Source organism: Pleurodeles waltl, unplaced genomic scaffold (genome assembly GCF_031143425.1).
Source record: "Pleurodeles waltl isolate 20211129_DDA unplaced genomic scaffold, aPleWal1.hap1.20221129 scaffold_72, whole genome shotgun sequence".
Classification (NCBI taxonomy): Eukaryota; Metazoa; Chordata; class Amphibia; order Caudata; family Salamandridae; genus Pleurodeles; species Pleurodeles waltl.
The window spans coordinates 986,549-1,010,670 of NW_027150393.1; the positions used below are offsets into that span (position 1 = coordinate 986,549).

Genomic DNA, 24,122 nt, shown 5'->3' on the forward strand with positions numbered 1-24,122 from the left:
AAAAGTGGCTGAACGCCATCTTGTAAATACCGCGCAGTGCATAGTGCCACCGGGGCGTCACTAAAAGTGATGCTCCGGTGGCGACAGGGCCTTGTAAGTCTGGCACTTTATTTGCTCAAGGTGTGTGTTCTTGGTGAGGGCAGGAAAGCTATTTTCACTCTCGTACCTTCCTTCCTTGGCTGGCTTGAATGCTGTAGGCTCAGGCTTCATTGCAAAGGTCAAACAGTGAGCAACTGACTGCCGTAAGCTGGCGCAACTGCTCTTGGTGAGCTGTGACAGATGCCCCAGGAGCGTAGTACCTCACGATGGTGAGGGATAGACACAGTCTCTTTTATCTCAGCTTGCCTGTCAGGTGAGGCAGGAAATGCAAATACTGTGAAAAAGCCCAGCGACTCGAACCAGGGACCTTTCGCATGTGAGGTGCGCATGATAACCACTACACTACACAAACAGACACACTTGCCGGCTTGCTTCATGTGGCTATGCATTGTACTGGAACCACCACACTATGGAAACAGACACACCTGCTTGCTTTATGTGGCTATGCATTGGACTGGGATGCAAGGATGAGGGCCAATGTTCATGACGCTCAAAGCTGAGCCTTCCGGAACACGATCTCTTCCCTTGGAAGAAAGGAACTGGGATCACTTTCATTCCAAGAGGTGATTTCAGATCTGGACCCGAAATTACCATGGAGAAGCACTGTACATTTAATGTTCCTACGAGCACTGCTGCTCCAGCACAGAAAAGCAGTTGCAAAGAAATCTTTCATACCTTCATGATGCTAAACCGTCTCGACGCCAGTATAAAGCATGTATTGCATTGCAACATGACATCTTACAAGAGTGAAAAGCAGAAATACTCCTGTTTAAAACACAGACTGAACCTATAAAGGTAGGGGTTTGTCTGGGATTTGAACCGAGGTCCTCTCACACCCGAAGCGAGAATCATACCCCTATACCAACTAGACTGCCGCTGCATACTCATTTGAAACATCTTCTGAAGCGTCTTTCAGAAAAGCAGGGCCATTTGGAGGCTCTCTCTCTCTAAGCGTGCCATAGCAATTGATGTTTTCTGTCAAGGATTTTTTGTTTGTCTCTAGCAAGGCAAGAGGTAGTCAAAATGCCCTGTGCCAGTGAGCTGAACTAGGGCACTGATGTGAAAAGCAGACCCTTTCTGGTAGTTGTAACCCGCTGCAAATCATGGACCCTTGCACCTTAGACTTCCCAACCAGAAGCACTGAAGGGCCTGCTAGCTCTTGAGCCAGAGGAGCATGCCTCTTGGATTCAAGCACACTTGCTCAATCAGCGCTCGATCAGGCTTGATCAGGCGAGATTTATATTAGTGGCTCATAAGCCTGAAACACTCACCTGGGAGACGCAGGGTGGCTGATTTCCCGGAATGGCCCTTGATGGGGAAATCACCTCCTTTCCCCCGCCTCATTTCAGAATTGTGTGCTAGTCGCAAGACAGTGTTCAGGGGTTCATGGGTACTGCCTACTCCCACCTGCCTCTCTGTCTTCTTCATGTAAATTGCAAGTCACGAGGAGGCACCATTGCCAATATGCTCCGCCCACCTAACCAAGAAACCTAGTTTGAGCTTGTCTGCCTGTGTTGTTGCAGGGGCAGTGTCTTCTTTGCCAAAAAGGTGGCAGGAGAGCCTCACTTCAAACGATAGAATCAACTGCTTAAGTAGAAACCAGCATGGTAGTTACTGTCATAAAGTGCAGCTCTAACAGAAGGTGTGCCTGAGACGCCCCTTCCAGTAATACACAGAATTTTGATTGAGGGCCCAGCCGATGGGTTGGTGGATTTCTCCTCACATGCCACAGCAGCTTCCAAAGATAGTGGTGTGAGGAGCTGGCTCTGCAAGCAGAGCAAGATTTAAGGGAAGAAAATACACCTGTCAGAAGTGGGATTTGAACCCACGCCTCCATGAAGAGACCAGAAGGCTCAGCTTCACTGAAGATCAAGCTCTCTTTAGTCTGGCGCCTTAGACCACTCGGCCATCCTGACAGCCGAAACAGTGTGCAGGTCGGACTCTTCAGTCTGCACTTGTTGATTTTACCGCTTGCAATGTTCCTATCAAAGTCACAGCTTTAAAGGCCCCACAATATAACATGGCCAAGAAAAAAAAAAAAAAACAGAACAAGAAACAATGCACATGCACGACCACCGAGGGATGCAGATAACTTTTTAGCGTCCTGCAATAGTAAAGCACGTTTTACACAGGTCACAAGTTTTTAAAGGTCATTTCTGTCTAAGTGTGCATTGAGAGAGACTGAGGTTTTAGGGAGCAAACACAAAAGCTGCTGCTTCCAAGTGTTTCTGCCCGGTCTCGAACCGGGGACCTTTCGCGTGTGAGGCGAACGTGACTACACTACAGAAACAAGCTTGCTGGTTTGACTAAAGGAGCACAGTTCCCCTCATATGTTTGCACGATTTCCTCTATACTTTATCAGCAGTTGCTCGGAATGCGAGGGGTAAGTGTGAAAATTGCAGCGGTGTCAGCCAGCATGCATACACTCAGACGTCCTGAAAAATCCCACAGCTGCGGACAGAGACAGACAAATATCTGATGCCTAAATGCCAGGAAGGAGAGCCTGTGAACTCATCACACAGGGCGCACTGAGAGCAAGCAGGAAGGAAGCCAAGGCATTGTAATCCATTTTTCGCCTGAGGCAAAAAATATGTTTTGCGCAACAATGCTTCGAGTGGAATGAGAAATGTTGAGGGGTTGTGTATTTTGAGCAGGATTTGATTGTTTTCCGCTAAACCGGGCTCGTCCGGGATTTGAACCCAGGACCTCTCGCACCCTAAGCGAGAATCATACCCCTAGACCAACGAGCCTGGGCACAGAAATGCAACGGCTCCGACCCTGCTCGGAGGTTTGGTGACAGAGAGTGGGAGACTACATCCCAAAGCAAGAAACTGCACATGGTGCTCTCTTCTGCAGTACGACTAGAGTCATTTGCATGGTCTTCATCGAACATGACATAAAAAGCCTCTATCCTTTAGACATTTTGGCCCAGATTTACAAGAAAATGACTAAGCGCGACGCTGTGCCAAATTTGCAAGCCCCACGCGCCGTCATTTTTAAAATGCAGGGAAGCGCCGTATTTAGTAGAATACAGCGCACCCCTGTGCTTCCCCCTGCGCCAGCTCTAAATTAGCTGCTGAGCGCCAATGCAGCCGTTCTTGCACCATGGTACAAGGATGACTGCGTTGAGGGGGAAATTGTTTTTGTGCAGGAAGGGACACCTTCCTGCCCAAAAAAAAAATCTTCAATGGTGATTTGCTCTTACTTCTATGTGTGCTGCAGAATGCATCACACAAAGAAAGAGCAAAAACAAGGAGAAATGAAAACATTTCTCCTCAGTGCGCCACTCTAACGACACCCCTGGGATGGCGTTGGATTTTGGCGCTGACGCAGATTTACGCCAACTCCTAAATCTGGAGCAGCATCAAAATGCTAAGGTGTTGCTGTGGCACACTCCCAACAACACCCATTGCACGCCCCTTCCAGGGAACGCGCTGCGTGCTAAGGGGCCGTATTTACAAGGTGGTGTTAAGCCACAAAAAGTGGCTGAACGCCATCTTGTAAATACCGCGCAGTGCATAGTGCCACCGGGGCGTCACTAAAAGTGATGCTCCGGTGGCGATAGGGCCTTGTAAGTCTGGCACTTTATTTGCTCAAGGTGTGTGTTCTTGGTGAGGGCAGGAAAGCTATTTTCGCTCTCGTACCTTCCTTCCTTGGCTGGCTTGAATGCTGTAGGCTCAGGCTTCATTGCAAAGGTCAAACAGTGAGCAACTGACTGCTGTAAGCTGGCGCAACTCCTCTTGGTGAGCTGTGACAGATGCCCCAGGAGCGTAGTACCTCACGATGGTGAGGGATAGACACAGTCTCTTTTATCTCAGCTTGCCTGTCAGGTGAGGCAGGAAATGCAAATACTGTGAAAAAGCCCAGCCACTCGAACCAGGGACCTTTCGCATGTGAGGTGCGCATGATAACCACTACACTACACAAACAGACACACTTGCCGGCTTGCTTCATGTGGCTATGCATTGTACTGGAACCACCACACTATGGAAACAGACACACCTGCTTGCTTTATGTGGCTATGCATTGGACTGGGATGCAAGGATGAGGGCCAATGTTCATGACGCTCAAAGCTGAGCCTTCCGGAACACGATCTCTTCCCTTGGAAGAAAGGAACTGGAATCACTTTCATTCCAAGAGGTGATTTCAGAACTGGACCCGAAATTACCATGGAGAAGCACTGTGCATTTAATGTTCCTACGAGCACTGCTGCTCCAGCACAGAAAAGCAGTTGCAAAGAAATCTCGCATACCTTCATGATGCTGAACCGTCTCGACGCCAGTATAAAGAATGTATTGCATTGCAACATGACATCTTACAAGAGTGAAAAGCAGAAATACTCCTGTTTAAAACACAGACTGAACCTATAAAGGTAGGGGTTTGTCTGGGATTTGACCCGAGGTCCTCTCACACCCAAAGCGAGAATCATACCCCTATACCAACTAGACTGCTGCTGCATAGTCATTTGAAACATCTTCTGAAGCGTCTTTCAGAAAAGCAGGGCCATTTGGAGGCTCTCTCTCTCTAAGCGTGCCATAGCAATTGATGTTTTCTGTCAAGGATTTTTTGTTTGTGTCTAGCAAGGCAAGAGGTAGTCAAAATGCCCTGTGCCAGTGAGCTGAACTAGGGCACTGATGTGAAAAGCAGACCCTTTCTGGTAGTTGTAACCCGCTGCAAGTCATGGACCCTTGCACCTTAGACTTCCCACCCAGAAGCACTGAAGGGCCTGCTAGCTCTTGCGCCAGAGGAGCATGCCTCTTGGATTCAAGCACACTTGCTCGATCGGCGCTCGATCGGCGCTTGATCAGCGCTCGATCAGACAAGATTTATATTAGTGGCTCATAGGCCTGAAACACTCACCTGGGAGACGCAGGGTGGCTGATTTCCCAGAATGGCCCTTGATGGGGAAATCACCTCCTTTCCCCCGCCTCATTTCAGAATTGTGTGCTAGTCGCAAGACAGTGTTCAGGGGTTCATGGGTACTGCCTACTCCCAGCTGCCTCTCTGTCTTCTTCATGTAAATTGCAAGTCACGAGGAGGCACCATTGCCAATATGCTCCGCCCACCTAACCAAGAAACCTAGTTTGAGCTTGTCTGCCTGTGTTGTTGCAGGGGCAGTGTCTTCTTTGCCCAAAAGGTGGCAGGAGAGCCTCACTTCAAACGATAGAATCAACTGCTTAAGTAGAAACCAGCATGGTAGTTACTGTCATAAAGTGCAGCTCTAACAGAAGGTGTGCCTGAGACGCCCCTTCCAGTAATACACAGAATTTTGATTGAGGGCCCAGCCGATGGGTTGGTGGATTTCTCCTCACATGCCACAGCAGCTTCCAAAGATAGTGGTGTGAGGAGCTGGCTCTGCAAGCAGAGCAAGATTTAAGGGAAGAAAATACACCTGTCAGAAGTGGGATTTGAACCCACGCCTCCATGAAGAGACCAGAAGTCTCAGCTTCACTGAAGATCAAGCTCTCTTGAGTCTGGCGCCTTAGACCACTCGGCCATCCTGACAGCCAAAACAGCTTGCAGGTCGGACTCTTCAGTCTGCACTTGTTGATTTTGCCGCTTGCAATGTTCCTATCAAAGTCACAGCTTTAAAGGCCCCACAATATAACATGGCCAAGAAAAAAAAAAAAAAACAGAACAAGAAACAATGCACATGCACGACCACCGAGGGATGCAGATAACTTTTTAGCGTCCTGCAATAGTATTTTTTTTTTTTTAAATCTGTTTATTAAACACAATCTTCACACAACAATACAATAGCTGTTCGCCATTTTGCAATACGTTTGTACAATTGTATAATTTTACACAGCATTGCTACACCGTAAGATGTCAAAGAGAGAAGAGGGGAAGGGGGGATAGAAAGAGGGGAACGAGAATAACTGAAAGGGAGAACATTTATAACCAATCCTAAGAGTGCGAGAAAATTAAGGGCAGAGTGAAAGGAGGGTACAGTGGCATTTAGCGTGAGAGCTATTATGGGGAATGATTGCGGCTTAAGGGGGTCTGGCCAAACTCTGACGGCATCCGTAATTGAGGTGAATTACATCTCAAGGGTGTAAAAAGTGTCTGTGGTATTGACAGATACAAGGGCAAGAATATTTTACATGTTGTAAATGTATGTTACATGCCTATGTTAGCGCGTGGGGTGTGAATGGGTGCAGCTGGGAAGTGTCATTTGAGAGAGAAGGAGAATATTAGCAATGAGTTCAGTTAAGGACAATCAGAACTGGTACCGTGTAGCTAAAGTATTAACGGCGTCAGCTCAAGCTGTGTTGTTTGTATGTTGTATCCTGTTCACGGGGGGTACATGTCATCTCTGGCCTCTATTGCCACCACAAACGTGTCCCAAATCTCCGGGCCCGAAAGAATGAGACCTCTGTGCTGTAGCAAGTGCAGCGTCTGTGCTTCAGCTTGAGATCGGCTATGTAACTCCCGTAGCCATGTCGCGTGGGAGGGGGTATGTGGGGCTTTCCAATGTGTTGCTATCAAACGTTTATACACCACAAATGCCAGGTCTATAAACCTGTGCGTATGTTTATCTTTTTTGACACGATGACGTATGCCGAGTAAACAGGAGTCAGGTGTGGGTACCAGGGTGTGAGATGAGATCTCTGCTGTGATCTCCGTCACTCGTTGCCAGGCCAAGTTTATGGGATGGCAACTCCAAACCATATGATAGAAGTCAGCTGCTGGTGTAGCGCATCTGGGACACGTTGGTGTTGTATTGGGGTAGATTTTTTGGATGCGAGCTGGTGATAGATATGATTGGTGAAGATAATTAAATTGGGTGTAACGTAGGCGAGGGTTACGGGATATTGATTTGATTGTTGCAAGGGCAGTAACCCAGGTCTTCTGTGGTAATGGGGTAGAAAGGACAGAGTCCCAACGCGCTTTCGCATGTGGCAGTGTTGTGCATATTGCCTCAAGCAATGCTTTATATAGTGTGGTAATAATGCCCTTTGAGCTGCCAATAGTTAGGATAATGGTGAGCAGTGAGGATTCGGGAGGTTCTGAGTCTCCTACGCCCCAGATGTTGTTGAGCAGTAGCTTTATAGCATTAAATGTTAGAAAGGCCCCATTTTGCATAATGCCTGCAGTCACCAGTTCCGCGAACGTATGCATCGCGGAGCTAGAGTATAAATCACCTATTTGGAGCCTATTCATTTCTCGTGTATCGTGGTGTAGTGACAGGGTTTGGGTACCCGGCAATTGAAGCAGTGGCAACAGGGGCGAATAGGGGAGAGATGTGGTCTTATTTTGGACATATCTGCGCCAGCAGAATCGGGCTGCCTCTAGTAATATTAGTCTGGGAAGCGTGTGAGGAGCGTTAGTTAGTATCGAGAGCAGCAGCCCCTGTGGTGCTGTATGTGTCTGTAACATCTTGCTTTCAACCGAAGGGGTGTCACGTAACCATGTGGACAGCCAAGATAATTGAGCGGCTGCGTAATATCTTTCGAAGTTAGGCATTCCCAGTCCACCCATCTCCTGCGGGTGTTGTGTTATTAACAACGCCACTCTGCGTCTATCCTTACCCCAGAGTAAATCAGTTAGCATTGATTGTAGCTTATTAAAAAAGGAACGTGGCAAGCACAGCGGGAGGGCTGTAAAGTAATACAAAAACCTTGGAAGGATGAGCATCTTGGCTATCGCCACCCGGCCCATTGGTGACAGAGGGAGTGAGCTCCAGAAGGATATTGAGCCACGAACAGAGGCAAGGACCCTATCTATGTTTCCTTCTTTTAGATCTATAATGGAGTGATAGATCTGCACTCCCAGATATTTAAAGGTTATATACGACCAGGGTAATTTATATTGCAGTAGTGTCGTATGGTGAGCTACCGGGGATGGAGAAATGGGGAATATGCTTGATTTGGACCAGTTGACGTGCAGTCCAGAGGCGATGGCGAAGGAGTCTAGCAACTGCAATACCTCCGTCATGTGGGCCGAATGGTCACGCAGATATATTAAGGCATCATCTGCATACAAAGATACGATGTGGTGGGTATTAGACTCCGGGATGCCCCATATATGTGCGTAGCTCCGTAGTTTAATCGCAAGTGGCTCCATGGCAATAGCGAACAGCAATGGGGATAATGGGCAGCCTTGTCTAGTGCCCCTGCCTATGGGGAATGCTTCAGAGATGACTCGTCCATTTTTGACACGGGCAGTGGGCCTGGAGTAAAGCGTTTTGATCCAGTTAATAAAACCAGTGCCGAAACCAAATGCTTTGAGTGTGTGTAAAAGATAATTCCAGCTGAGTGTATCAAATGCTTTTTCTATATCTAGGGAAAGAGCCACTGCTTCTGAGTTTGCATTGCTGTGTATTATATGTAAGAGTCTCCTAATGTTCAGGAAAGTGCTTCTGCCAGGAATGAAGCCTGATTGATCATGGTGTATTAAAGACGGTAAGTAGGGGAGGAGCCTGTTTGCGAGTGCTTTTCCTAATAATTTGCAGTCTGTGTTTAGCAAAGAGAGCGGCCTGTATGATTTGACATCTAGAGGGTCACGACCCATTTTTGGAAGAACCACTATCAATGCTTCGCACATTGAGTCCGGTAGTTGTAATTTACGATGTGCTTCATTGAGTACTTCTGTAAGTGGGTGTAGTAAGAGGGCGGAGTGGGAATTGTAATATTCTATCGGTAGGCCATCTGACCCGGGTGTTTTATTACGTGCCATTTGTGATAGTGCAAGCCGCAGTTCTTCAATAGTGATAGGGCCGTCTAGGGTGGCGGAGTTGTCAAGGATAGGTTGATTTTGGGGGACCAGGTATAGTGTGTCAATAAGATGTTGCTCTGGAGGTTGTGGAGGGGGTGTATAGAGGGTGCGATAATATGTGAAGAAGGCGTCGTTTATGCCTGCTTGGGTATTAACGATGGTGTCAGAGTTTACGCGTATTGCGCCAATGGGTGTTGATTGTGATGGCTGCCGAGTCAGCCAAGCTAATAATCTACCAGATCTGTCACCTTCAGCGTGTTGTCTGGTCATATAGTGTCTATAATCATGTTTACTCAATCTATTGTCTGTCTCCTTGTGAGTAGACCTAAGCAGGTGTAGTGTTGCCAGTGCGGGTTCGGTGTTATCGTTTGCATTCTCTGCGCTTCGGAGCTTTGTTTCTAAGTCTTGTAATTCCTTAATGAGTACCTTCCTGACCCCTACCGTAGCCGAAAGGCAATGACCCCTTATCACCACTTTATGAGCGTCCCATTCTATGGCACGAGATGAGGTTGTGTTTTTATTTGATAGGAAGTAATCAGTTAAACTTTTGGAGATATCTTGTTGAAAAGGAGGATCTAGGAGGGCTTCTGGTTGCAGACGCCATGTTGGTATCCGAGTGTGCATGTGTCCCCATGTCAATGTCAGGCATAATGGGTTGTGGTCTGATATTGTGCGTGCCAAATATTCAGATAAGCACATTTTATGATTAATAGTGGTGGATACAAAGAATATATCTATCCTAGTATGCAGTTTATGTACTGGGGAGAAGTAAGAATATTCACGGTGAGTGGGGTGGTGCACCCTCCATATATCTCTTAGTCCATTGTTTGATGCCCACGGCGCCAAAGTCTCTGAGGCGCGATTAGCGGGGGCTGCAATAAGTGGGGGAAATGAGCGGTCCATTTGAGTGTCCAGGACACTATTGAAATCACCCCCCCATATGCATTCCAGTGTGGGGTCGCTAAGGTTGCCAGTAGTGAGCGTGGACAAGAAGTCACGCTGGTTCACGTTTGGGGAGTATAGTGCGACCAGAGCTAATGGGGACCCGTCTAAGGCGCCTTCAAGTATTACATATCTACCATTTGGATCACATTGTGTGCGAGAGAGTACAAACGGGACACTAGGTGCTATCCAGATGGCTACTCCGCGAGCAAAGGACGAAGAAGTGGTGCCGTATAATTGACCCTTCCATTTTGAACGCGCAGTGTCCAGGATGGATTTGGTGAAATGTGTCTCTTGCAGCAGAGCTATGTGTATTTGATATCTTGTAAGAAAAGCATGAATTCTTTGGCGTTTTCGAGGATTAGCCATACCCTTAACATTCCATGTGAGTATTTTGTATTTCAGGGTCCCTTGGTGCTTGTGAGTAGCCATAGTTGTTTTTTGTATATTATATAATCTGAATTATAATTATCTGTCAACCCGATCTTGACATTGTTATGGGACCCAGTCACTATGATTGGCTGACCAGTAAGTAACAAGCTGTCAGCTGTACATTTGTTACTACAGTAAGCGTTCCATATGTGTTTGCCGCTTTTTTTATGTTTAACCCGCCTACTGTAAATCCGTACTCCTAATATAGAGGTGCACACTAAAACAACATACAACAAATAAACCATTAACATATAGAAAACGATACCGGAAAAATCCAGTGTGAGATACTTGTCCATATGGAGCAGGGGGGTGGAAATTAGCGTTGGTGCAAGAGTGCGGACTTACCCTGCCCGGGTTTCCTATGGTTTAGAAATCAAAGCGCACCAGTCGGGGGGGGCACCCGTTGGCTGCAAGACTGCACGCAAGAGCATTGAAGAAGCTGTGGTGAAAACTTTTAGACGTTAAGTAAGCAAGTCCGACCTTTCAGCAGATATCATCCGCCGTGCGTGGAGTAAGGAGAGGACCACGTGTGGACTCGGTTGAGTCAGAGTTTGTATCCTGTTCCAGTTCGATTTCCGTTTGCAAAGGTAGTACAATGGTAGAAGCGTTGACAAAATTAGATGTTGCCCGGAGGAGCTGAGAGCGCTCGGATTTTGCCTGCTCAGGTGAGGGTCCGGCTCTTTGTTTCTTGCGTTGTTTACGGTTCAGAGTAGAGAGAGATCTAGTGTCATCCTGAGAACTTGCATCCAGCGGGTCCGCCAGGCCTTTAGCATGCAGCCAAGTCCAGGCATCTTCTGGGGTAGTAAAAAAGAAAGTGCGAGAGTCATCCTGTACTCGAAGTCTGGCTGGGAACATCAGTGAATATTTGATATCGTGTTTGCGGAGGCATGTTTTAACACGATAGAAGGAGTTGCGTTTTTTTTGCACTTCTGCTGTAAAGTCCGGGTAGGCTGTTATCGTAGCATTTTCGTAGCACACTGGACCTAATTTCCGAAATAGTTGGAGGATAAGGTCTCTGTCTCGGTAGTTGAGGAGTCTTATTATAAGAGGACGTGGCTGTGAGCCGGGTGCTGGAGGTCTGCCTGGGATCCTATGTGCTCTTTCAACCGAGAAGAACTTCGGGATATTGTTTTTAAAGATTGTGTCTATGAGCCATTGTTCAATGAACAGTTCCGCGCTTAAGCCCTCTGTGCGTTCGGGGAATCTGACCAGGCGTATGTTGTTGCGGCGGGACCTGCCTTCTGCATCTTCCGTTCTGCGCTTCAGGAGATCAACTTCTGTTGACAGCTGCGTTAGCTGTGTTTGCAGGTCTTTCATGGAGCCAGGTAAGGACGCCGTGTCTTTTTCAAGTTCGGATACTCTATCGGCCAAAGCATGTTGGTCCGTGCGAAGGATGTTGAGATCTTCTGTTACAGAGCCTATTTTGGCTTCCAAGGTGGTCTTAGTGTCTAGAATGGCTTGCAAGATTTTTTCGAATTGTGAAGTGTGTGATTATAAAGTTAGCTCCAGCTTCTGTAACGTTGATTGCGCAGTGATGTGGGCTTCTGGAGGGGGTGTTATAGTGTGATCCATTTTGGTGAGAGGTGCTCTGGTGGTCTTTGGTTTCACCATTTGAGGACTGCAGCAGTGTCCGTGAGTTAGTATTGGGTTTGGAGACCCTGCAGTGAAAGCCGCTTGGTCAGATGTTGAGGCAAGCCAGCCGATCTGGGCACACGTCCGACGAATAACTTGGGGAGGATCAGCCAGAAGCGTTGACTAACAGCTTAAGGAGGACGCAGTTAGTGGTGCCAGCCAGGTACCGCACTGTTGAAGAGGCGTGGATTCGGCGCTTTTAGACTAGATAGGAGCAGTGTCTGTGCCTGAACTTTTGAGTTTTTGAAAGGAATATTTGATGTATTATGAAGTTTTGATCTGAGGGGTGTCGCCAAGAGGCTCACCTTGCGTTATTGGCTGCGCCCCTTGTGCCGCGGGTATCTGTACGCAGTTTGTACTGCAGCTACCCCTTCACTACTAAGGAGTGGAGTGCGGTAAAATTGGTGTGGGCACGGACTGCCTGTGTAGGGTGATTCAACTTTACTGGTTCTGTTTTTCTTGGTGTCATAGGAGGTCACGGTGGGGCTTGGGGTGATATTATCACACAAATATGGTCAAACAGTGCACCAGGCGTGCATAGCGTTTGTGGGGAGGATGCTGAAGCAGTGTGATGCTCTTTGCCGACGAGTTCGTCATTTCTGGGCCGAAGGATCACGACCCCACAAATTGTTAAAGCACCCAAAATGGCGGCCACCGATTATGGGATCCTTTTGCGAGCAATTTTCCAGGACGACAGCATTGCTTGGCTTAAATTAATCCCAGATATGAGACAAAACGTCTGTGGGGGATGTTTAAGCAGTGTGGTTTCCTTTGTCGATGGGTTCGGCACTCCTGAGCCATAGGATCCCGGCCCCACAAAGTTTTGAATCGCCCAAAATGGCGGCCTCCGAATATGCGGACGTCCGATTAAATCATTCGTTTTTTTTTTTTTTTTTTTTTCCCCGTTCTTTAGGCCGGCAGCGGTGCTTAATTTAAATTGGTCCCAGGTATGGGACAAGTCTACGGGACGCGCGGGCGTCCGATGGGTGCCTGGGCAAGGGGAAGGAGCGGCACGAGCAGACGCGCTCCAGCGCGGCTCGAGATTGAGCAAGGCCGTGTACGGGAGGACTCGGCCGGCCCTGCGCACGCCGGGGAGCCCTCCGCGGGCTAACGATCAGCCCCGGTGCACGTGGCGGAGGCGCAGCGGCGAGCTCCTACCTTTGTGGTAGCGACGGGGACTGGGCAGAAGCTCCAGTTCAACCGAGCATGCGGCTTCGATCTGCTGGGCCGCGAGGACTTGAAAGCGAGCACAGGTTTTCCTCTGGGAATACGGCGGCTGCAAAGTCGCAGTCGGCGATACAGTCCTCCGGGGCCCCCCAAGCGGTTACCCCACCCTGCAACGGGGGGAGGGGGGCTGGGGGCTCAACAGCAGGATAATTGTGCGGGCTGGGTGACGGAGCTGCAGTTTATGCTGCCGCTCCGATCGCCATCTTGGCCACGCCCCCGCGTCCTGCAATAGTAAAGCACGTTTTACACAGGTCACAAGTTTTTAAAAGGTCATTTCTGTCTAAGTGTGCATTGAGAGAGACTGAGGTTTTAGGGAGCAAGCACAAAAGCTGCTGCTTCCAAGTGTTTCTGCCCGGTCTCGAACCGGGGACCTTTCGCGTGTGAGGCAAACGTGATAACCACTACACTACAGAAACAAGCTTGCTGGTTTGACTGAAGGAGCACAGTTCCCCTCATATGTTTGCACGATTTCCTCTATACTTTATCAGCAGTTGCTCGGAATGCGAGGGGTAAGTGTGAAAATTGCAGCGGTGTCAGCCAGCATGCATACACTCAGACGTCCTGAAAAATCCCACAGCTGCGGGCAGAGACAGACAAATATCTGATGCCTAAATGCCAGGAAGGAGAGCCTGTGAAATCATCACACAGGGCGCACTGAGAGCAAGCAGGAAGGAAGCCAAGGCATTGTAATCCATTTTTCGCCTGAGGCAAAAAATATGTTTTGCGCAACAATGCTTCGAGTGGAATGAGAAATGTTGAGGGGTTGTGTATTTTGAGCAGGATTTGATTGTTTTCCGCAAAAATGGGCTCGTCCGGGATTTGAACCCTGGACCTCTCGCACCCTAAGCGAGAATCATACCCCTGGACCAACGAGCCTGGGCACAGAAATGCAACGGCTCCGACCCTGCTCGGAGGTTTTAGTGACAGTGAGTGGGAGACTACATCCCAAAGCAAGAAACTGCACATGGTGCTCTCTTCTGCAGTACGACTAGAGTCATTTGCATGGTCTTCATCGAACATGACATAAAAAGCCTCTATCCTTTAGACATTTTGGCCCAGATTTACAAGAAAATGACTAAGCGCGACGCTGTGCCAAATTTGCAAGCCCCACGCGCCGTCATTTTCAAAATGCAGGGAAGCGCCGTATTTAGTAGAATACAGCGCACCCCTGTGCTTCCCCCTGCGCCAGCTCTAAATTAGCTGCTGAGCGCCAATGCAGCCGTTCTTGCACCATGGTACAAGGATGACTGCGTTGAGGGGGAAATTGTTTTTGTGCAGGAAGGGACACCTTCCTGCCCCAAAAAAAAATCTTCAGTGGTGATTTGCTCTTACTTCTATGTGTGCTGCAGAATGCATCACACATAGAAAGAGCAAAAACAAGGAGAAATGAAAACATTTCTCCTCAGTGCGCCACTCTAACAACACCCCTGGGATGGCATTGGATTTTGGCGCTGACGCAGATTTACGCCAACTCCTAAATCTGGAGCAGCATCAAAATGCTATGGTGTTGCTGTGGCACACTCCCAACAACACCCATTGCACGCCCCTTCCAGGGAACGCGCTGCGTGCTAAGGGGCCGTATTTACAAGGTGGTGTTAAGCCACAAAAAGTGGCTGAGCGCCATCTTGTAAATACCGCGCAGTGCATAGTGCCACCGGGGCGTCTCTAAAAGTGATGCTCCGGTGGCGATAGGGCCTTGTAAGTCTGGCACTTTATTTGCTCAAGGTGTGTGTTCTTGGTTAGGGCAGGAAAGCTATTTTCGCTCTCGTACCTTCCTTCCTTGGCTGGCTTGAATGCTGTAGGCTCAGGCTTCATTGCAAAGGTCAAACAGTGAGCAACTGACTGCCGTAAGCTGGCGCATCTCCTCTTGGTGAGCTGTGACAGATGCCCCAGGAGCGTAGTACCTCACGATGGTGAGGGATAGACACAGTCTCTTTTATCTCAGCTTGCCTGTCAGGTGAGGCAGGAAATGCAAATACTGTGAAAAAGCCCAGCGACTCGAACCAGGGACCTTTCGCATGTGAGGTGCGCATGATAACCACTACACTACACAAACAGACACACTTGCCGGCTTGCTTCATGTGGCTATGCATTGTACTGGAACTACCACACTATGGAAACAGACACACCTGCTTGCTTTATGTGGCTATGCATTGGACTGGGATGCAAGGATGAGGGCCAATGTTCATGACGCTCAAAGCTGAGCCTTCCGGAACACGATCTCTTCCCTTGGAAGAAAGGAACTGGGATCACTTTCATTCCAAGAGGTGATTTCAGAACTGGACCCGAAATTACCATGGAGAAGCACTGTGCATTTAATGTTCCTACGAGCACTGCTGCTCCAGCACAGAAAAGCAGTTGCAAAGAAATCTCACATACCTTCATGATGCTGAACCGTCTCGACGCCAGTATAAAGCATGTATTGCATTGCAACATGACTTCTTACAAGAGTGAAAAGCAGAAATACTCCTGTTTAAAACACAGACTGAACCTATAAAGGTAGGGGTTTGTCTGGGATTTGAACCGAGGTCCTCTCACACCCGAAGAGAGAATCATACCCCTATACCAACTAGACTGCCGCTGCAAAGTCATTTGAAACATCTTCTGAAGCGTCTTTCAGAAAAGCAGGGCCATTTGGAGGCTCTCTCTCTCTAAGCGTGCCATAGCAATTGATGTTTTCTGTCAAGGATTTTTTGTTTGTCTCTAGCAAGGCAAGAGGTAGTCAAAATGCCCTGTGCCAGTGAGCTGAACTAGGGCACTGATGTGAAAAGCAGACCCTTTATGGTAGTTGTAACCCGCTGCAAGTCATGGACCCTTGCACCTTAGACTTCCCAACCAGAAGCACTGAAGGGCCTGCTAGCTCTTGCGCCAGAGGAGCATGCCTCTTGGATTCAAGCACACTTGCTCGATCAGCGCTCGATCAGCGCTCGATCAGGCAAGATTTATATTAGTGGCTCATAGGCCTGAAACACTCACCTGGGAGACGCAGGGTGGCTGATTTCCCGGAATGGCCCTTGATGGGGAAATCACCTCCTTTCCCCCGCCTGATTTCAGAATTGTGTGCTAGTCGCAAGACAGTGTTCAGGGGTTCATGGGTACTGCCTACTCCCAGCTGCCTCTCTGTCTTCTTCATGTAAATTGCAAGTCACGAGGAGGCACCATTGCCAATATGCTCCGCCCACCTAACCAAGAAACCTAGTTTGAGCTTGTCTGCCTGTGTTGTTGCAGGGGCAGTGTCTTCTTTGCCCAAAAGGTGGCAGGAGAGCCTCACTTCAAACGATAGAATCAACTGCTTAAGTAGAAACCAGCATGGTAGTTACTGTCATAAAGTGCAGCTCTAACAGAAGGTGTGCCTGAGACGCCCCTTCCAGTAATACACAGAATTTTGATTGAGGACCCAGCCGATGGGTTGGTGGATTTCTCCTCACATGCCACAGCAGCTTCCAAAGATAGTGGTGTGAGGAGCTGGCTCTGCAAGCAGAGCAAGATTTAAGGGAAGAAAATGCACCTGTCAGAAGTGGGATTTGAACCCACGCCTCCATGAAGAGACCAAAAGGCTCAGCTTCACTGAAGATCAAGCTCTCTTGAGTCTGGTGCCTTAGACCACTCGGCCATCCTGACAGCCAAAACAGTGTGTAGGTCGGACTCTTCAGTCTGCACTTGTTGATTTTGCCGCTTGCAATGTTCCTATCAAAGTCACAGCTTTAAAGGCCCCACAATATAACATGGCCAAGAAAAAAAAAAAAAAACAGAACAAGAAACAATGCACATGCACGACCACCGAGAGATGCAGATAACTTTTTAGTGTCCTGCAATAGTAAAGCACGTTTTACACAGGTCACAAGTTTTTAAAGGTCATTTCTGTCTAAGTGTGCATTGAGAGAGACTGAGGTTTTAGGGAGCAAACACAAAAGCTGCTGCTTCCAAGTGTTTCGGCACGGTTTCGAACCGGGGACCTTTCGCGTGTGAGGCAAACGTGATAACCACTACACTACAGAAACAAGCTTGCTGGTTTGACTGAAGGAGCACAGTTCCCCTCATATGTTTGCATGATTTCCTCTATACTTTATCAGCAGTTGCTTGGAATGCGAGGGGTAAGTGTGAAAATTGCAGCGGTGTCAGCCAGCATGCATACACTCAGACGTCCTGAAAAATCCCACAGCTGCGGGCAGAGACAGACAAATATCTGATGCCTAAATGCCAGGAAGGAGAGCCTGTGAAATCATCACACAGGGCGCACTGAGAGCAAGCAGGAAGGAAGCCAAGGCATTGTAATCCATTTTTCTCCTGAGGCAAAAAATATGTTTTGCGCAACAATGCTTCGAGTGGAATGAGAAATGTTGAGGGGTTGTGTATTTTGAGCAGGATTTGATTGTTTTCCGCTAAAATGGGCTCGTCCGGGATTTGAACCTGGGACCCCTCGCACCCTAAGGGAGAATCATACCCCTAGACCAACGAGCCTGGGCACAGAAATGCAACGGCTCCGACCCTGCTCGGAGGTTTGGTGACAGAGAGTGGGAGACTACATCCCAAAGCAAGAAACTGCACATGGTGCTCTCTTCTGCAGTACGACTAGAGTCATTTGCATGGTCTTCATCGAACATGACATAAAAAGCCTCTATCCTTTAGACATTTTGGCCCAGATTTACAAGAAAACGACTAAGCGCGACGCTGTGCCAAATTTGCAAGCCCCACGCGCCGTCATTTTAAAAAAAAAGGGAAGCGCCGTATTTAGTAGAATACAGCGCACCCTTGTGCTTCCCCCTGCGCCAGCTCTAAATTAGCTGCTGAGCGCCAATGCAGCCGTTCTTGCACCATGGTACAAGGATGACTGCGTTGAGGGGGAAATTGTTTTTGTGCAGGAAGGGACACCTTCCTGCCCAAAAAAAAAATCTTCAATGGTGATTTGCTCTTACTTCTATGTGTGCTGCAGAATGCATCACACATAGAAAGAGCAAAAACAAGGAGAAATGAAAACATTTCTCCTCAGTGCGCCACTCTAACGACACCCCTGGGATGGCGTTGGATTTTGGCGCTGTCGCAGATTTACGCCAACTCCTAAATCTGGAGCAGCATCAAAATGCTATGGTGTTGCTGTGGCACACTCCCAACAACACCCATTGCACGCCCCTTCCAGGGAACGCGCTGCGTGCTAAGGGGCCGTATTTACAAGGTGGTGTTAAGCCACAAAAAGTGGCTGAACGCCATCTTGTAAATACCGCGCAATGCATAGTGCCACCGGGGCGTCACTAAAAGTGATGCTCCGGTGGCGATAGGGCCTTGTAAGTCTGGCACTTTATTTGCTCAAGGTGTGTGTTCTTGGTGAGGGCAGGAAAGCTATTTTCGCTCTCGTACCTTCCTTCCTTGGCTGGCTTGAATGCTGTAGGCTCAGGCTTCATTGCAAAGGTCAAACAGTGAGCAACTGACTGCCATAAGCTGGCGCAACTCCTCTTGGTGAGCTGTGACAGATGCCCCAGGAGCATAGTACCTCACGATGGTGTGGGATAGACACAGTCTCTTTTATCTCAGCTTGCCTGTCAGGTGAGGCAGGAAATGCAAGTACTGTGAAAAAGCCCAGCGACTCGAACCAGGGACCTTTCGCATGTGAGGTGCGCATGATAACCACTACACTACACAAACACACACACTTGCCGGCTTGCTTCATGTGGCTATGCATTGTACTGGAACCACCACACTATGGAAACAGACACACCTGCTTGCTTTATGGGGCTATGCATTGGACTGGGATGCAAGGATGAGGGCCAATGTTCATGACGCTCAAAGCTGAGCCTTCGGGAACACGATCTCTTCCCTTCGAAGAAAGGAACTGGGATCACTTTCATTCCAAGAGGTGATTTCAGAACTGGACCCGAAATTACCATGAAGAAGCACTGTGCATTTAATGTTCCTACGAGCACTGCTGCTCCAGCACAGAAAAGCAGTTGCAAAGAAATCTTGCATACCTTCATGATGCTAAACCGTCTCGACGCCAGTATAAAGCATGTATTGCATTGCAACATGACATCTTACAAGAGTGAAAAGCAGAAATACTCCTGTTTAAAACACAGACTGAACCTATAAAGGTAGGGGTTTGTCTGGGATTTGAACAGAGGTCCTCTCACACCTGAAGCGAGAATCATACCCCTATACCAACTAGACTGCCGCTGCATAGTCATTTGAAACATCTTCTGAAGCGTCTTTCCGAAAAGCAGGGCCATTTGGAGGCTCTCTCTCTCTAAGCGTGCCATAGCAATTGATGTTTTCTGTCAAGGATTTTTTGTTTGTCTCTAGCAAGGCAAGAGGTAGTCAAAATGCCCTGTGCCAGTGAGCTGAACTAGGGCACTGATGTGAAAAGCAGACCCTTTCTGGTAGTTGTAACCCGCTGCAAGTCATTGACCCTTGCACCTTAGACTTCCCAACCAGAAGCACTGAAGGGCCTGCTAGCTCTTGAGCCAGAGGAGCATGCCTCTTGGATTCAAGCACACTTGCTCGATCAGCGCTCGATCAGGCTTGATCAGGCGAGATTTATATTAGTGGCTCATAGGCCTGAAACACTCACCTGGGAGACGCAGGGTGGCTGATTTCCCGGAATGGCCCTTGATGGGGAAATCACCTCCTTTCCCCCGCCTCATTTCAGAATTGTGTGCTAGTCGCAAGACAGTGTTCAGGGGTTCATGGGTACTGCCTACTCCCAGCTGCCTCTCTGTCTTCTTCATGTAAATTGCAAGTCACGAAGAGGCACCATTGCCAATATGCTCCGCCCACCTTACCAAGAAACCTAGTTTGAGCTTGTCTGCCTGTGTTGTTGCAGAGGCAGTGTCTTCTTTGCCCAAAAGGTGGCAGGAGAGCCTCACTTCAAACGATAGAATCAACTGCTTAAGTAGAAACCAGCATGGTAGTTACTGTCATAAAGTGCAGCTCTAACAGAAGGTGTGCCTGAGACGCCCCTTCCAGTAATACACAGAATTTTGATTGAGGGCCCAGCCGATGGGTTGGTGGATTTCTCCTCACATGCCACAGCAGCTTCCAAAGATAGTGGTCTGAGGAGCTGGCTCTGCAAGCAGAGCAAGATTTAAGGGAAGAAAATACACCTGTCAGAAATGGGATTTGAACCCACGCCTCCATGAAGAGACCAGAAGGCTCAGCTTCACTGAAGATCCAGCTCTCTTGAGTCTGGGGCCTTAGACCACTCGGCCAACCTGACAGGCAAAACAGTATGCAGGTCGGACTCTTCAGTCTGCACTTGTTGATTTTGCCGCTTGCAATGTTCCTATCAAAGTCACAGCTTTAAAGGCCCCACAATATAACATGGCCAAGATAAAAGAAAAAAAAACAGAACAAGAAACAATGCACATGCACGACCACCGAGGGATGCAGATAACTTTTTAGCATCCTGCAATAGTAAAGCACGTTTTAGACAGGTCACAAGTTTTTAAAGGTCATTTCTGTCTAAGTGTGCATTGAGAGAGACTGAGGTTTTAGGGAGCAAACACAAAAGCTGCTGCTTCCAAGTGTTTCTGCCCGGTCTCGAACCGGGGACCTTTCTCGTGTGAGGCGAACGTGATAACCACTACACTACAGAAACAAGCTTGCTGTTTGGACTGAAGGAGCACAGTTCCCCTCATATGTTTGCACGATTTCCTCTATACTTTATCAGCAGTTGCTCGGAATGCGAGGGGTAAGTGTGAAAATTGCAGCGGTGTCAGCCAGCATGCATACACTCAGACGTCCTGAAAAATCCCACAGCTGCGGGCAGAGACAGACAAATATCTGATGCCTAAATGCCAGGAAGGAGAGCCTGTGAAATCATCACACAGGGCGCACTGAGAGCAAGCAGGAAGGAAGCCAAGGCATTGTAATCCATTTTTCGCCTGAGGCAAAAAATATGTTTTGCGCAACAATGCTTCGAGTGGAATGAGAAATGTTGAGGGGTTGTGTATTTTGAGCAGGATTTGATTGTTTTCCGCTAAAATGGGCTCGTCCGGGATTTGAACCCGGGACCTCTCGCACCCTAAGCGAGAATCATACCCCTAGACCAACGAGCCTGGGCACAGAAATGCAACGGCTCCGACCCTGCTCAGAGGTTTGGTGACAGAGAGTGGGAGACTACATCCCAAAGCAAGAAACTGCACATGGTGCTCTCTTCTGCAGTACGACTAGAGTCATTTGCATGGTCTTCATCGAACATGACATAAAAAGCCTCTATCCTTTAGACATTTTGGCCCAGATTTACAAGAAAATGACTAAGCGCGACGCTGTGCCAAATTTGCAAGCCCCACGCGCCGTCATTTTCAAAATGCAGGGAAGCGCCGTATTTAGTAGAATACAGCGCACCCCTGTGCTTCCCCCTGCGCCAGCTCTAAATTAGCTGCTGAGTGCCAATGCAGCCGTTCTTGCACCATGGTACAAGGATGACTGCGTTGAGGTGGAAATTTTTTTGTGCAGGAAGGGACACCTTCCTGCCCAAAAAAAAAATCTTCAATGGTGATTTGCTCTTACTTCTATGTGTGCTGCAGAATGCATCACACATAGAAAGAGCAAAAACAAGGAGAAATGAAAACATTTCTCCTCAGTGCGCCACTCTAACGACACCCCTGGGATGGCGTTGGATTTTGGCGCTGACGCAGATTTACGCCAACTCCTAAATCTGGAGCAGCATCAAAATGCTATGGTGTTGCTGTGGCACACTCCCAACAACACCCATTGCACGCCCCTTCCAGGGAACGCGCTGCATGCTAAGGGGCCGTATTTACAAGGTGGTGTTAAGCCACAAAAAGTGGCTGAACGCCATCTTGTAAATACCGCGCAGTGCATAGTGCCACCGGGGCGTCACTAAAAGTGATGCTCCGGTGGCGATAGGGCCTTGTAAGTCTGGCACTTTATTTGCTCAAGGTGTGTGTTCTTGGTGAGGGCAGGAAAGCAATTTTCGCTCTCGTACCTTCCTTCCTTGGCTGGCTTGAATGCTGTAGGCTCAGGCTTCATTGCAAAGGTCAAACAGTGAGCAACTGACTGCCGTAAGCTGGCGCAACTCCTCTTGGTGAGCTGTGACAGATGCCCCAGGAGCGTAGTACCTCACGATGGTGAGGGATAGACACATTCTCTTTTATCTCAGCTTGCCTGTCAGGTGAGGCAGGAAATGCAAATACTGTGAAAAATCCCAGCGACTCGAACCAGGGACCTTTCGCATGTGAGGTGCGCATGATAACCACTACACTACACAAACAGACACACTTGCTGGCTTGCTTCATGTGGCTATGCATTGTACTGGAACCACCACACTATGGAAACAGACACACCTGCTTGCTTTATGTGGCTATGCATTGGACTGGGATGCAAGGATGAGGGCCAATGTTCATGACGCTCAAAGCTGAGCCTTCCGGAACACGATCTCTTCCCTTGGAAGAAAGGAACTGGGATCACTTTCATTCCAAGAGGTGATTTCAGAACTGGACCTGAAATTACCATGGAGAAGCACTGTGCATTTAATGTTCCTACGAGCACTGCTGCTCCAGCACAGAAAAGCAGTTGCAAAGAAATCTCGCATACCTTCATGATGCTGAACCGTCTCGACGCCAGTATAAAGCATGTATTGCATTGCAACATGACATCTTACAAGAGTGAAAAGCAGAAATACTCCTGTTTAAAACACAGACTGAACCTATAAAGGTAGGGGTTTGTCTGGGATTTGAACCAAGGTCCTCTCACACCCGAAGTGAGAATCATACCCCTATACCAACTAGACTGCCGCTGCACAGTCATTTGAAACATCTTCTGAAGCGTCTTTCCGAAAAGCAGGGCCATTTGGAGGCTCTCTCTCTCTAAGCGTGCCATAGCAATTGATGTTTTCTGTCAAGGATTTTTTGTTTGTCTCTAGCAAGGCAAGAGGTAGTCAAAATGCCCTGTGCCAGTGAGCTGAACTAGGGCACTGATGTGAAAAGCAGACCCTTTCTGGTAGTTGTAACCCGCTGCAAGTCATGGACCCTTGCACCTTAGACTTCCCAACCAGAAGCACTGAAGGGCCTGCTAGCTCTTGAGCCAGAGGAGCATGCCTCTTGGATTCAAGCACACTTGCTCGATCAGGCGAGATTTATATTAGTGGCTCATAGGCCTGAAACACTCACCTGGGAGACGCAGGGTGGCTGATTTCCCGGAATGGCCCTTGATGGGGAAATCACCTCCTTTCCCCCGCCTCATTTCAGAATTGTGTGCTAGTCGCAAGACAGTGTTCAGGGGTTCATGGGTACTGCCTACTCCCAGCTGCCTCTCTGTCTTCTTCATGTAAATTGCAAGTCACGAGGAGGCACCATTGCCAATATGCTCCGCCCACCTTACCAAGAAACCTAGTTTGAGCTTGTCTGCCTGTGTTGTTGCAGGGGCAGTGTCTTCTTTGCCCAAAAGGTGGCCGGAGAGCCTCACTTCAAACGATAGAATCAACTGCTTAAGTAGAAACCAGCATGGTAGTTACTGTCATAAAGTGCAGCTCTAACAGAAGGTGTGCCTGAGACGCCCCTTCCAGTAATACACAGAATTTTGATTGAGGGCCCAGCCGATGGGTTGGTGGATTTCTCCTCACATGCCACAGCAGCTTCCAAAGATAGTGGTGTGAGGAGCTGGCTCTGCAAGCAGAGCAAGATTTAAGGGAAGAAAATACACCTGTCAGAAGTGGGATTTGAACCCACGCCTCCATGAAGAGACCAGAAGGTTCAGCTTCACTGAAGATCAAGCTCTCTTGAGTCTGGCGCCTTAGACCACTCGGCCATCCTGTCAGCCAAAACAGTGTGCAGGTCGAACTCTTCAGTCTGCACTTGTTGATTTTGCCGCTTGCAATGTTCCTATCAAAGTCACAGCTTTAAAGGCCCCACAATATAACATGGCCAAGAAAAAAAAAAAAAAAAGAACAAGAAACAATGCACATGCACGACCACCGAGGGATGCAGATAACTTTTTAGCGTCCTGCAATAGTAAAGAACGTTTTACACAGGTCACAAGTTTTTAAAGGTCATTTCTGTCTAAGTGTGCATTGAGAGAGACTGAGGTTTTAGGGAGCAAACACAAAAGCTGCTGCTTTCAAG

General features: G+C 48.3%; 6 non-coding genes across 6 annotated transcripts; all 6 read right to left on the reverse strand.

Moving 5' to 3' along the window:
- Nucleotides 1-1,903: 1,903 nt before the first annotated feature.
- Nucleotides 1,904-2,015, reverse strand: TRNAF-AAA (transfer RNA phenylalanine (anticodon AAA)). Its single transcript has 2 exons — nt 1,978-2,015; nt 1,904-1,949 (listed from the first exon to the last, which is right to left on the reverse strand). It is a non-coding gene; the product is annotated as a tRNA-Phe (tRNA).
- Nucleotides 2,016-2,777: 762 nt separating this feature from the next.
- On the reverse strand, nt 2,778-2,849 carry TRNAP-AGG (transfer RNA proline (anticodon AGG)). Its single transcript has one exon. It is a non-coding gene; the product is annotated as a tRNA-Pro (tRNA).
- Nucleotides 2,850-5,492: 2,643 nt separating this feature from the next.
- TRNAL-CAA (transfer RNA leucine (anticodon CAA)) lies at nt 5,493-5,604 on the reverse strand. The gene is made up of 2 exons: nt 5,567-5,604; nt 5,493-5,538 (listed from the first exon to the last, which is right to left on the reverse strand). It is a non-coding gene; the product is annotated as a tRNA-Leu (tRNA).
- A 7,789-nt stretch (nt 5,605-13,393) lies between these two features.
- TRNAV-CAC (transfer RNA valine (anticodon CAC)) lies at nt 13,394-13,466 on the reverse strand. Its single transcript has one exon. It is a non-coding gene; the product is annotated as a tRNA-Val (tRNA).
- Nucleotides 13,467-20,562: 7,096 nt separating this feature from the next.
- Nucleotides 20,563-20,635, reverse strand: TRNAV-CAC (transfer RNA valine (anticodon CAC)). Its single transcript has one exon. It is a non-coding gene; the product is annotated as a tRNA-Val (tRNA).
- Nucleotides 20,636-21,023: 388 nt separating this feature from the next.
- On the reverse strand, nt 21,024-21,095 carry TRNAP-AGG (transfer RNA proline (anticodon AGG)). Its single transcript has one exon. It is a non-coding gene; the product is annotated as a tRNA-Pro (tRNA).
- Between the last annotated feature and the right edge of the window lie 3,027 nt (nt 21,096-24,122).